The sequence below is a fragment of the Dermacentor andersoni genome, chromosome 6 (genome assembly GCF_023375885.2).
Source record: "Dermacentor andersoni chromosome 6, qqDerAnde1_hic_scaffold, whole genome shotgun sequence".
In the NCBI taxonomy this organism is placed as follows: domain Eukaryota; kingdom Metazoa; phylum Arthropoda; class Arachnida; order Ixodida; family Ixodidae; genus Dermacentor; species Dermacentor andersoni.
The window spans coordinates 112,944,553-112,958,495 of NC_092819.1; the positions used below are offsets into that span (position 1 = coordinate 112,944,553).

General features: G+C 44.2%; 1 protein-coding gene across 2 annotated transcripts in view; it reads left to right on the forward strand.

The window, feature by feature from the left end:
• The first annotated feature begins 2,508 nt into the window (after positions 1-2,508).
• The window catches only part of Lkb1 (Lkb1/serine/threonine kinase 11), a 53,262-nt gene continuing 41,827 nt past the window's right edge, over positions 2,509-13,943 (forward strand). Inside the window, exon 1 of one of the 2 annotated variants that reach the window (XM_055066319.2) lies at positions 2,509-2,786. The gene's annotated coding sequence lies outside the window, so the exon portion shown is untranslated. The other variant, XM_050170998.2, reaches the window with a different exon arrangement.

Genomic DNA, 13,943 nt, shown 5'->3' on the forward strand with positions numbered 1-13,943 from the left:
TTTCTCTTGAGTGAAAGGGGGACCGGCAGAGGCGCAGCCCCACAGGACATGTTCGAAGTCCGCATAATCACCACACAGAGGGCAGTCCGGGCTTGGGAACCGTTCGGGGTACATTGTGTGCAGCGCCGCGGGGCTCGGGTAAGTGCTTGTTTGCAGAAGCCTTAGAGTGACTGCCTGGGCCCTGCACAGCGAGGAGTGCGGCGAAGGTAGGATTCTTCTTGACAGATAATTACATTTGCAGATTTCGTTGTACGAGCAGAGAGGCTCGGGTCGCCCAAGAGAGGACGCGTTGCCCAGCGCACGGTCAGTCAAACCTCGTGCAGCCGAGTGCGCCTCCTCGCTGGGGTTGATCGAGGCACCCTCAATGGTTCCAAGGTGCGCAGGGAACCAGGCCAAAGAGTGATGTTTCATGTCTTTGGCACTTTGGATGATACGTAGGGCCTGGGGAGCCACCATTCCCATCTGAAAGGCCCTGACAGCGGCCTTGGAATCAGAATAAATCGTGTCATGTACACTGTCCGTTAATGCAAGAGCAATAGCAACTTGCTCTGCAACGCTGGAATTAGAAGTGCGGACGGTAGCGCAGCTAAGGATTTTAGAATCACCGTCGATGACCACTGAGGAGAAGGCCTCTTCTTGAACATACGAAGCAGCGTCTACGAAGCATGTTCGGTCCTTGTTCAAGTGGGCACTGGCGAGCAGAGCTTTACCCCTGGCTCGTCTTCGTCCTTCGTTGTAGGTGGGATGCATATTTCGTGGCAACCGGTGTATGTAAATCTTGGACCTTACGTCGCTAGGCAGCTTCACAGCGTCGAGACTGACGACCGTGGGGTTACGTCCCAGCTTGCCAAGTATGGCTCGGCCCGCTGGGGTACCGGAGAGTCTGACAAACTGGGAAAATTCTTGGGCTTCAACGATTTCTTCGAACGTGTTGTGAATTCCCAAATTGAGGAGGTCTTTTGTGTGCGTTCGGATGGGAAGGCCGAGGGCAAGCTTGAAGACTCTTCTAATTAGGGCACTGATCTTGTTGCGCTCCGATACGAGCCAGTTGTGCATAGCCCCTGAATAAGCGAGGTGGCATAGCACGAAGGCGATAAGAAATAAAAGAAAGCTATGGTTGGGAGGGAGAACGATCAATCTAACATGGAAATCGATTGGTTTCAATGAGGTAATTCTGGATCGCCAAGCAAACATTTCTGTGGCTGAACCCAACAATGGAGGCTCCAAAGGATAGGATCACAGGCACTGATAAAGTTAAACCAATAGAGCGAAGCGGGAATTCGAGTAGCCGTTTTCTTATAGTAGAAAAACGTCTGCAAGACAACAAGAAATGGTCGATTGTCTCCGCTTCGCCACAGAATGAGCATAATGGTGAGGGGACCAGACCAGACCTGTGGAGGTAGAAGTTCAATGCAGGTATACGGCAGCGCAGCTTCGTGATGGACACTTCAATTTTCCGTGTTCGGCAAAAATCTCTGTTCCAAGGGTGTAGGAGATGTCCGTAATCCACAGAGTTAGTAATTGCGGAGCCTGATACTGACTATATAATCATACTCCTGCGAAATCTAGCAGCAGTAACATAAGCAGTCAAAGGGCAGCAAGGGAGAATCGGGCCACTTATCGATGCCTTGGCTAGAGAGTCTGCAATTTCATTAATGATTAGTCCTTTATGGCCAGGCACCCAAATCAAACGCACGCTTCTCAAGTAACCAGTATACCAATGATTGAAATGTCCTCATCACGCGAGAATCACTAGAAGCAGTAAGGGATGAGCACAATGATAACGAATCAGTGACCATCACGGCTGACGTAATTGATGGTCCTAATTTGCGTAATGCCAGCACCTTAGGGCCATCAATGTTTCTAAGGGGAATTCCCACAGCAGAAGAGGATGAATAGCGAAGACGATGTTGTGCTACGGCAGCCGCTACTCCGCCTGAACACAAGCAGCGCTGAAGTCTAGTATAAGTAGAACTGTGTTGGCAAATGTCAGTGTGTTGATATTTAGTGAGCTCGCTGAACTCCCTTTTCAAACTGGCAACGTGCTGGTGTTCTGCTTTACGCTTCTGACACAAGTTCTGCGTCGCTATTTGCTGCGAGTGCAGCGCAACGGTTCGGTAAATTTAATTGTACGGTAACCTGCCTATCATCCCCCATAGGAACCCCTTGTCATGAATAAAACGGTTGATAATTTCAGCTTTCGCACCTTCGTTTGTGTTGTCCGCTCCATTTGTGTTTTCGTGTAAAACGCAGCGCTGGACAACTCTGAAGTTTCGAATTTCCCGCTATAGAGGCTGCCGGTGACGACTGAAAATCGGTCAAGTTTGTGATGTGGAACAAGTAGTCCTAGAATCTTTATGATAAAAACAATAGCTAGGAACATTGCTTTTGAAATATAGCGAGGTCGCTCATGCAGAAAAGCTCGTGCATATTCGACTACGCCGCCCTACGAAATGACGACAAACACCGTCGAAATAAACGTCTTGTTAAGTTCACGGCACCCTGTAAAATTGTAGGATAGCGTAGCTGTGCAGGCTTGTTCGTCGTGTGTGGCCGAGTGCATTGCGGTTGCCGCCGCTTCGCTAACTTTTCCCAAAGTTCATGCCTACTGGACCAGCCAGTGGACTTTCGCAGCAACTGTCGGTCAACGAGGGCCATGTTCCGGTGCTCCGGCACTCGTGTGCGCCCCTGCTGGCTGCTGGCGTGAAGCCTTCACGTCGCGGAAAACTGCGAGGAATGCCAGGCGCGCTGGTTTCGCTCTAGCGACTCGGGCGTTAAACTCCGAGGTAGGAAGTACTCAGTGTCGGGATGCTGTGCCTAGCATATGTCGCTGGCAGTTAGAACGCGCGCAGTTTCATAGAGAAGCGGATGACACCGTTGTGGTTCCTGTAAAATAGAAGAGTACCGCGTAACCACGGGTGCGTATGTTGCTCACTTCTCGAAGTTGCTGTTGCGCTGCGTAGTACGAGCTGCTCGTTCTGGTGTCGCTGCGAGATACCCGCCAGTATTGCGAGCGGGTGAGGCGTCCGGTCGCTGTAAGATGCTAACTAGGCGACGCATCGCTCTAAGGAAGACTGCCTGTTACTTGACTAACGTGACAATCTGGATTAGATCCACCGTCTTTAGTCCTTTCGTCCTTATCATTGTAGTAGTGTCAAGGCATGCCACAAGTAAGCAAGCCCCGAATGAAAGGAAACGCACATTTCTGCACGTCCGTCCGTTTTGGGTTGTCTAGAAGGCGTCATCTTGCACTCTGGCCCACTTAGCATTAGAAAATGTGGAGCAAAAAATAAATAACTTGAACTTGGTGATAGACCTGAAAAATAATAGAAAAAAAATAATAGAAAAACCTTTCGACTCGACCTTGCTCCTTTCTACACAGCACAGAAATACATTTGTATTTGTACATCATGACAAGAGTCCTCAAAAACTGTCACCTCATAGCACAAAGGGAGCTCCACATGCTAACTGACTTAATCAATTCGCAAGTTCCGTGGACTGTCACGTCACCCCACAGCCATGGGTGAATTGTTTTCAAGGATAATCGGAGTAACCGCAGGCGGTGTGGCAGTAGCACATTTGCTTGCTTTCTTCGTGGTGGCTGGTAGGTTTGATTATATGTTTTGATGCATCGTTTGTGCAAGATCAAATTCAAAAGAAATCGCATGTACTGCGTGCTGCAATGCACCAAGAAAGCTGTGGCAAGTGAAGTGAGCCTCTACTCGTTCACCCAAACATGTGGCAAAGAAGAAAGAATGGGTTTTCAAGTTGTGAATTGGCAAGGCAGCCACACCACCCATGGAAGTGTGCAGTGTGCATTTCATTGGCAGGGACTTTTTCTGGAGCCACGTAGTTAAGAAAACGAAAGTTCTTTGCTTATGTGCATTCTTGTATTTGTTTTTCGTCGGAGAATCGATACATTAGTTAGAAAAATAGAGCTTGTGACAGTGTGTTGCAGCAGCGCAAACAACTTTGATTGCGAGTATATGTAGTATGTGGACGAGCGTTAGAAGTATTTGCTCACGTTTCACCTGCATTAACTCATAGTGTATGGTTCCCGTGGTGTGCCGTTTCACCAGAAATGCACGTTTTCGTTCTCGCTGCACCTCGTGGCCCTCTGCGCAGCCGAGCTTGAGCTGTGCACTTGTGGCCAGTGCAACGAGAACACACGAGTATTTAACATAAAAATGGACATGTTTGTAGCACTTTGTCGCAGCTCTAGAGAAATGCTACAGTAGGTGTACGTGGGCGGGTGTGGTAAATATTTGGCAGTGTTTCACCGGCAGCAGCCCGCAGTGCGGTCAGCGTTGTATCGTCCCACCAGAAATGCTTGTGTTTACATTCTGGGCTGTACCCCGTCCACCAAAGCGCTGCCAAGCTTTGCGGCTACAGTGTCCCTGAAAACAAGATTGGTAGAGAAAAAAAAAACAGGCACCGAATTTACGACATGAACACAACAAACTTCTGTCATGACTTCTCAACACTCATACGCTAATACAACTGTACAAGTGAAAACTCAAGCAACTGGCACGGCTTTCATTACATCTGCATGCGCTAATGTATAAAGAAGTCTGAAAAGTCGCAGTTGTGATAACCTTAGGGATATTCTTCCTTTAATTATCAAATATAAATATCTCCTCATAACTCATTCCGTGAAAGGAGCTCGACAACATCGCAGAGCAGTAAAATTACTCTTTGTTGCGAAACGGCAATGCGCGGAAGGCACGCTTTGCTTGCCATCAGAATTAGCCCGAAGAAAAAGATAGAAGACAAGCTAACGTTCCTTGATAGAACCTTCCCGGTGATAAATTCCAGCTCATGCGACTTCTGTCGGGCAAGTGACGTCTGCAGACAAAGCCCTTTCACAGCGACAGATGATGTGCTGCAGGCCTTCATGATCTCTTCCCCTTCAATGAGGCACGCTATCTGCATTTCTTATAGGTGTCTATGCGGCGCATGATGTCACTCAGCGACAGTGATTTCGAAAAAGCTAGAGCCATCAAGTGCTAAGCCAAATATGAGCTGACATGAAAGACGCACATGTGCCCAGGGGTTCTATACTCTTTGTGAGTGCCATATTGAGTCACGTTGCACACCACCTATAGGCGACGGAACTTGCGAAATTGCTTACCTGCAGACTGGTGACTTTCTAGTTTTGTGTTCACAAAGCGTGACTTATAGACGACAGGGGGAATTTAACTTACAAAATGTGCATTGGCAAAGAGTAATAACAGACCTGGTTTGCCACTCTTTCGGGAGATCATGAAGGTGTCTGACCATCTAAGTGCTGAAAGAGATATCCTGCCTAATTGCAGTAGTATGGTCCCATTATTTAAGGGCCCAATTCGGGAATAGCAGAGTTTACAATAGAATTCTAGGTGTGCCTGTATGTATGCAGCCTTATTGACACTGGTGCAACATTATCATTGTGTGTCGTATTGTACAACAAAGCACGCAAGTTATTTTTTGTTGATGCTTTCTTTTGTGCCGTAGCATTGGTGCATGCCTGCCGGCTCAGCAGTAAACTTTTTTTTTCTTCACTGTAGTACAGGTGCAGTATGTTTCTTTTTTTTTTAATGACACGTAAAATACTACTTTGTCAGGAAGGGATCACCAGCTACGAGGAGCGAATTCAACTGGGGGACTGTCGTGTGGCCTGAAGCGCTGTGGTAGCTTAGTGGCTGTGGGTTTGATCCCAACCGCGGTGGCCGCCTATCAATGGGGGACTAATGCAAAAGTGCTCATGTACTTGGATTTAGGTTCACCTTAAAGGGTCCATGAAACGGTAGATGCGTAGGGTATAGCTAAGGTTGATCATTCATATCACAATTTGTGTGAAGCGTCTCATATTAAGAGAGCTACGGATGATTACAAGTTACCCTCCTCCATAGTCATGCATTTTCTCCTCAAATCGTTTGTCGAGTGATTGGGGCTAAGCTCTGCCTTCACTGGCTCTGCGTCACGATGGCACGTCGTGTCATCTATTTCCGGTTGTCCAGGAGCAAGTGCGCGAAGCCCCCTCTGCCAACTGTTTAGCAGTCAACCCCAAGTGAGAGCTATCGAAGCAGCTTGCGTTGCGAGCATTCAGTCGCAGCGCCAAATGTGTCTGGTATTCTGGTAACCACAGGCGAGCTAGGTGTTAAGATGGATGGGTGGAGGCATAAGCTCAAGCTGATGAAACTTTAGCGCAGACGTACGTGAGCAGCCTGATTGGTCTGCATGGTCTAGCCACCTGGTGGCGCAGAGCATAAGCAGCGAAACAAAAGACTAACATTGCTCTAACCAAGTGTAAAACATTTTAAACATATACAAAAAGTGTGTTAACAATTACGCTCCTGCAAGAAATTTACGCCAGCAGCAAAAAAGAATACACTGTGTTACTGCTACTGTGTTTGGTTTACCCCTGTGCCACCAGGTGGCTGCACTGTGCAGACTATTCACGTTTGCGCTTCTGTTCATCCCGGGAAACGACACGGTCAAACAGCCTGGCCTATTCCCCTTGTGCTTCCGTTTATCCCAATACCAGACTCGCAAAACACTATTGTGTTAGTAATCCTCCGGTGTAAAGTGATGGCTGCAAACGCGCAAATCGTGGTGCCGATCGGATACGGCTAGTCCGGTGCGTTGCAGCCACTCCGCTCATCTGCTGTCTTGCAGAGGGACAAGATGTCGCAGCTTGACATATTGCCAGTCGCTACGTTTGCAGCCCACAAGGCAACAAATGCAATTCATGGTGCTAACGAAAAGACTGACTGACACTGACCGTGGAGCTCTTGTCAAGACGGAGCACGTTGTAACACAAGAGAAATTTTTCTTGTGCATTCTCTTTCTGTTACTTTCTTTTTATAGAAAAAAAATTAACATTCCAACTATTATGAACATTTGTTCACTATAAAGTTGGAAAAATTATTGATGACGTGCCCTGGGCAGCCAATCGGATAGCTCGCCCTACTGACGTCATTAGGGCAATTTACGTCAAATAGGTAGGGGCAGCTGAAAATTCATCCGAGGAGTACGCTGCGATCGGCAGCGATCTACATTTTTGAAACCTTATGATAAATTGCATGCTTTAAGTGGAGCACTTAAATGTGTCAATTAATTATCAGAAGGACCTACTCTGTACGTTTGTACAAAATCATCAAAATCATTTGGGGGTCCCTTTAAAGAACCACTGGCAGTGAAAATTAATGTGGAGCCCCCCACTTCATGCTGCCTCATAATCACATCATGGTTTTGGCACATAAAGCTCCAGAATTATTATTTTTTATGTGGCATGTCATTTTCATTTGGCATATGCCAAGGCATCATGGCTACTGCATAAAACTAAAGGCAAGTTCTCTCTTGAATTAAGTACCTGCCCCCCTTTCCTTTACCACATGAACAGCGCAATCCTTTCTGAATTAATGATTTGTCATCATCATGCACTGAATTAAACACGCCTTGTATGTTGCATGTATGTGCATATTTTTTCTTGCTTATTTTAGTCCAAAATAAATTATAAACCTTGGATGATTTTCGGCCCAGCTTATCCCAATTTTGACAGTTCTTGCAATACTGTTCTTGCCAACATTATCTTTCTGGTCTGATAACAATAGCAAACAATTTAGAGTTAAAAATTGCAAGCTAGTTCTGGCAGTGCAGCAACACAAGGACAAGGAAGTAGCAAACTGACGGGACATGTGCTGCGTCATGGTTTAAGCGTGTTTACTGTGGCAGGTCTTTACCCTTTATTGCGGAGTGTTGCATACAGGCAATTTTCCAGAAGAATAACTTTTTCTAGCTTGTTTTGGCGTTAATTATGAAATTTCTTGCTAAATGTCTTTGGCCAATACTCACTGACAAGCAGCAAGCATCATTTGTTGGTTTAGAGCAGGAACACAGGACAAAGATGTTTAGCACATGACTCATTCTTTTGAAAGCATGGTCAGAAGAGACATACCGATGCAAGATCTGCAATGGTATGACGCACCTGATGTAAAGCAAATGAAATTTATGCCTATGATTCACATAAGACGAGGGCTGTCTGTAGGAATTCCAAACGAAGCCATAGGCAGCTTGGGGTGAAGCCCACTTCCAGTTTTCTGCCTGTTGTTTCCTTCCCATTGCTAAAAAAATTTTTATCAAAACGTTTTTTATTTTTGTTGAATGGCTTATTCTCTGTTTTTTTGCAAATTTGGCAAGACAGTAAACATTTCTATCAGATGTTTATACGTGCCATCATTAATGGTTAACAGCAAATAAATGTGAACAGGCATAGGAAGTAAAGATGAAGCATGCATTTTCTCTCGTGCACACACCTGCACAAACTCGTTTTATCAATTCTGAAATACACACCTCATACACAAATCTGCAACGAACACTGCCAAGAAGTGAATCCGAGAACTACGCTAAAGAAAATACCGAGGTTCACGCATCACCAAGGCGCTGTGTAAATTGTGATGAGGTTCCAGGAACAGTGACGCAAGACGTTAACTGATGAAGGACTTCAACTGTAGAAGTGTAGCAGAATGACATGTTCTGAGGAGGTGCTTGGGATTTACCCACAAACGTATGACGTGAACACAGAGGTTGTATACGGTGCCTGACTGGATGCCCAGACATGCACCAGCTTAGGATACAGAGCCTCGTGAGCACCAGGCATGAGCAGGAGAAGCCCAGGCCCTTAGTCCGGCAGGCTGCCTCTTCCGCCATTATGACCCTCCTTCGTGGGCGTCTTGAACACAACGCCCAGACCCGCCGTGGTGGCTTAGTGGCTAGGGCACTGTGCCACTAATAACATGGTTGTGGGATCGAATCCCGGCCATGGTGCCCGCATTTTGATGGGGGCGCAATGAACAAATGCCTGTGTACCATGCATTGAGCGCACGTTAAGGAACCCCTAGGTGGTCGAAATTAATCCGGAGTCCCCCACTATTGCCTGCCTCATAAGCAGATCAGGATTATGGCACAAGATAACGCCAGAATTTTGAACAGAATGCTTCCACAATGTTCCAGGCTTAGGCCACGATACACATTGCAGTTTTTCTTTATCATGTCTTGTTTATTTTCTGCTGCACAAGCATGGTCGTATCTTGATTTTTGCTTGCGATGGCAGCACGAGCAACTTGTGCTTGGTCCGTTCAACACTTCTTTGCACTTGTCTTGTCGCGCTACTGAAACCAACTGTGAATCCACTTCATCTCACCCGTGTGTCCGCCCTTTTGCAAGATTGCAAGCCTTGTGGTGCCTCTGCTTGTGAATAGCAAGAGGTCCATACAGACTGCAGGCTAGATGGTGCATGAACTCGGCCTGGGGCTGCAGATTGAAGGTTAAAGCGTGCAGATTGTTCCAGCAATGATTGTCTTCAGTTATTAAAAGTAGAGATTTTACTTTTACCCCTTATCTTGGCTTTCATTATTTTGGGTCAAGTGAACGGTTGCAATTATGATTTAATGTATGTTTTAATTGTAATGAGTTCCCTTTTTTTCTCTTTTGCTATGTTGCATGTTATTCACACTGCAAAATTCGATCTATTTTTCCTATCTTTTTGTCGCTTTACACACTATTTCTTATTTTTGGTTGCATAGTTATGTTTTCATTAATAGAGGAACACATATGTGCAGCCCAGTTGTTTTGTGCTAACTGCTGCTCTGGACTCATTAGTATAAAGGTGCAATCACATCTAGACAAGAATGGCTTTCTGTGTTCCCAGCATCAGTGCTGTTAAACTAAAGAGAAAGTGGTTCACGCATTTCCTTTTTAAGTGGCAGTTATTGTTCTGCAATACTAGCAAACGTGTAAAATAGTGCAGTAATTGGCAAATTCTTTAAGTTCAACTACCAGTTCTGCCTTGTTGAATTTGTTTTTATCTTTGAAGGAAAGGGATCTCGGGAGGTTTGCAGCTTATTACTTATTCGGAAGATATCTTGAAGCCATCATCCAATGGGTGGACTCAAACAAATAGGAAAGGACAGTGAATACTTTCGGTGGTGTTTCACCTTGTGAATCTACTACACTGGTTGCACAAGTTGTGAAGATATTAAAATATTTTGTGCTGTGCTTCAAGCTAAAAAATTATTTTACCATCGGAGCTGCTTGACACTATTCCACAGTTTCGATTAGCCAGCTTTATTTTCTTTGCTGTTCTTATTTTGCTCGTATTTGAGATTCATTAAGCTTTACCAAGCTGCTAGAAAACACAGTTCTGCTAAAGAACAGATTACTGCTCCAAAATGTAGCATGGTTGTGCGCATGGTAAAAGAAAATGTCAAACAAATCTGAAATGGTAAATCATCCTTCCAGAAAACTTTTAGTGTTTTCGTTGTGCCAAGAAATGACTCATTTGCATGGAAAGTTGTGATGAAGAGGCCATATAAGTATCCCAAGATTCCACTAGCATGCGACAAAGTCATGCCATGCCTTGAGCACATCTGCGCGCCAATTTTTCTATAATTCCTGCCAAAATAAACGTGAACCTGCAGCAGTTTTATCCAAAGCTGTGCTTGTGTTCAAGTGCATACATTTTATATGAAAATTAGATCTCAAACAAAAAGCGAGAAAATGTCAGAGAATAAGTTATTGTTGGCTTATGCAATCTTTCTGGCCAGGCAGCCTGACCTTGTCTTGTCTGCCAGGATTCGAGGGCTTTCAGCTTGAAAAGCTGCTTCTTCATTTGTGGAAGTGGAAATGACTCATGTCTATTGAGCACCTTTAACTATTTGTTTCCAGTCTAGTTTCAATACTTCTTTATCATTACTGCACCACTACCATTTCCTCACTTAAGAGGAAGATTTAGCTCGGGCCCAACTCTGATGCGGCCTATGCAAATACATGTAAAATGCAAAACCGTTTTTCTGAGATAACCCCTGGACCGATTTTAATGAAATTTATTGTATTCGAGAGAGAAAGTTTAATTCTAGTGACTGTTGGAAGCAGAATTTCAATAAAAGATTTTTCAACAATTCGCAACTTTGAAAAAAATATAAGCAGGAAGTTTACAAATTAATAGCTCCACATCAAAAACAGATATTGCGGTTCTGTAAACGGCATCTATTAGATCATTTAAAGTGGACAAATTAAATATGTCATTCTATATCTTACGTGAATTTCTTACATTGTTTACAAGGTTTCTGCAAAAGCTGTATTTCCATGATACTAAATTCTTTAGATTCATGTGTAATGTATCAATTTTGTCCGCTTTAGATGTACTATTAGATGCAATGAACAGAATTGTGTCACAATTTTTCATTGCTGAGTTATAGAGTTTTAAACTTGATAGTTTCGTTTACTGAAAAGTTTCAATTTTTGAACATTTTTAATAAAAAATTGACGACCTAAATCAAAATTTCGAAATCAACAGTCACTAGATTTTAAGTTTTTCTTTTAAATACAACAAACCTTGGCAAATTTGGTGCAGTGGTTGCCGAGAAAAACGAATTCTCCTTTTACATGTATTTAAATGGGAGCACCCGAGCTAAAGCTTCCTCTTAAGGATGATCTTGGTTCGCCTAAATTATCATATGAACACAAATGTTCTGTCTGGTAATATAGAAGGGTTATGTAAATTGATATTGTCCTTGTTTGGGTCTGTTCCAGACATAGATGCCGAGTTTTCAACCTGGCGGGAGGACTGGCGCCCAATTTGTGCCCTCTTTTTTTTTTTTTTCATTTGTCCCCCGGTCTCCCTCCCCCCGCACATGTTCCTTGGCAAGGGGTGCACAGGCAGAGAGGCAATATATGTAGACATCAGTTTCCTTTATTTCTAAAGTCAGGCGAATATGCAAAAGAGAATGACCGCATGGTTCTTAAGATACTAAATAGATAAATGAAAAAAGAAACTGAAAAACATGTAAACTCTTGGTAGACATTCATAACGCCCTTAATAAAAGTGGGAGAAAAGATTGGGCAACATGAACATTTCCTCCGGAAGCTGGCAATTAATATTACAAAATCATTACAATACCACCAATAACCACAGGACAATACAAACATTTCGATAAGCTAACAATTCAAAAATTAAAGAGAGATCTTAAAATCTTTGAATACTTTACAGTACAAACATTGCCACAGTAGGCTAACAGTATAAAATCTAATGACAGATCTTCAACTCTTAGTCTTTCAAAAATGCAAACGAACTACTAAACTCGATACAAAACAAAAAGACAACAATACTCAAAAGGCAGAGCTTGTAATAACGAAGTGGCAAAATGCAGATTTTATGGATGGGGATAAATTAAGGTCAGGGGCTGTGACAGCGTGAATAAAGCTGGGTCATTACACTGTGATGAAGCACACTGTCATTTTATACACTGGCTACTGTACAATCGAGAATGTGTGTCTACGCATATTTGATTTCTGAATAAATTCATGCGCAATGTCACTGAGATTTATTTTGCGGGCTAGCTCTTTGTACCCATGGAGACCTTCTATGTGATTTAACGGCGCTTGTCCCATTTGTTGATCTCAGGTACATTTTTACACGATGCAGGCATGAAAACTATCTGTCAGATGCGCATGAAGTGAGTGGCATAGTCCAAACAGTTTTGACAAGCTGAGCCACCTCGGGCAAAAGATCTCGCAACTGATCACATTTATTGCCTGGAAGCATCTCTAGAATATCCTGAAGCGTTTTCAAGGGTGTATTGCACTGCCTTGCTATATCTATGAGCATACTACGGTGAACATTGCTGTTCAGGCTCAAGAGATTGCCTATAGAGCTTGTACAGGTACATGCTGTCACCATTCCCAGTCAAAAACTGCTCAATGTGTGTCATGTACTGCCACATTTGTGGTGGATACCTGTCATTAGGCGAGGAATCTAGTGTGTCCAATACCCCGTAGAGCCGCTGGCAGTACATGTCCTCGGCCGAAGGAAATGCGCGAAGTGCAGATCCAAATCATACCGTCGTTGAGTCTTCCTTTGCTTTGGTGCAGGAGCTTCTTTCTCTTTAACATTGAGTTCCGATTCACGCACCTCTGCATGTGGTTCGTTCCAAAATCGGCAAAATCCTTCCTAAGTGCACTAAGACTCTCCCATGACGGTGACCATTTTTTCTGCTTGATCAAATGTCAGTGCTCAGTGCTGCTTTCTGCAATGCAGTACTTACTGTTTCTAATGGCAAAAACACGAATGTCAGGAGCCCGAGGATGAAGTAGAGGTCGAACTTCGACAGCGCATTCAAAAATCTACTGGCTTTGGCTCTGGTGCCGTTTTGTTCTTGGGATGCTATGGCATGAAGAAATGAGATCAGGTTGCTATAGTTCTGGTCTGTTGACTTCAAAGAAGTAGCCCTTAGCATCCCTCTCGTGTGACAAAACTTCTGCAAGGTTACGCTCTCATCTTCTTTCTAAAATGCCTGGAACATATCTACGCTCTTTGGGGAGCACATAGCAAGGTTTATAACTTCTGATATCATGCCCAAGAAATTGACACATTTCCACTTTCTGACTCATGTCCTGCAACACCATGTTAAGCATGTGCGCATGACAGTGTACACACAGTGCTTGTGGCTCCTCTTGTTCTATGAGGGCTTGCAGCCCACCGTGCTGCCCTCTCATACCTGTAGCACCATCATAGAATTGACCATGGCAATTGTCAATGCTAAGATCAAAACAGAAGAGGACGCCCTTTAGAAGGGCAAGAAGACTGACCGCTCTGGTGTCCGTAGCATTATAAAATCCACAGAACAGCTCATGTGTTTCGAAGTTCATATAGAAAATATGAAAGCAGATCGATGCTTGCTCCTTGGCATATATGTCCGCCATCTCATCCATGATCACAGCATGGTGCTCCACTTCATGAAACTCATTTGGGAGTGACCGGAAAACAGCATAAGCCAATATTTTCGACATTTCGTTTAAAATGTCGTGAGGAGCCACCTATACTTGGTTCAAGAAAGCCGTGATTGCAGTTCTGAATGTAATTGACACGAAGTTCCAGAAGCTGTCTTAGATTACTTTCTGCA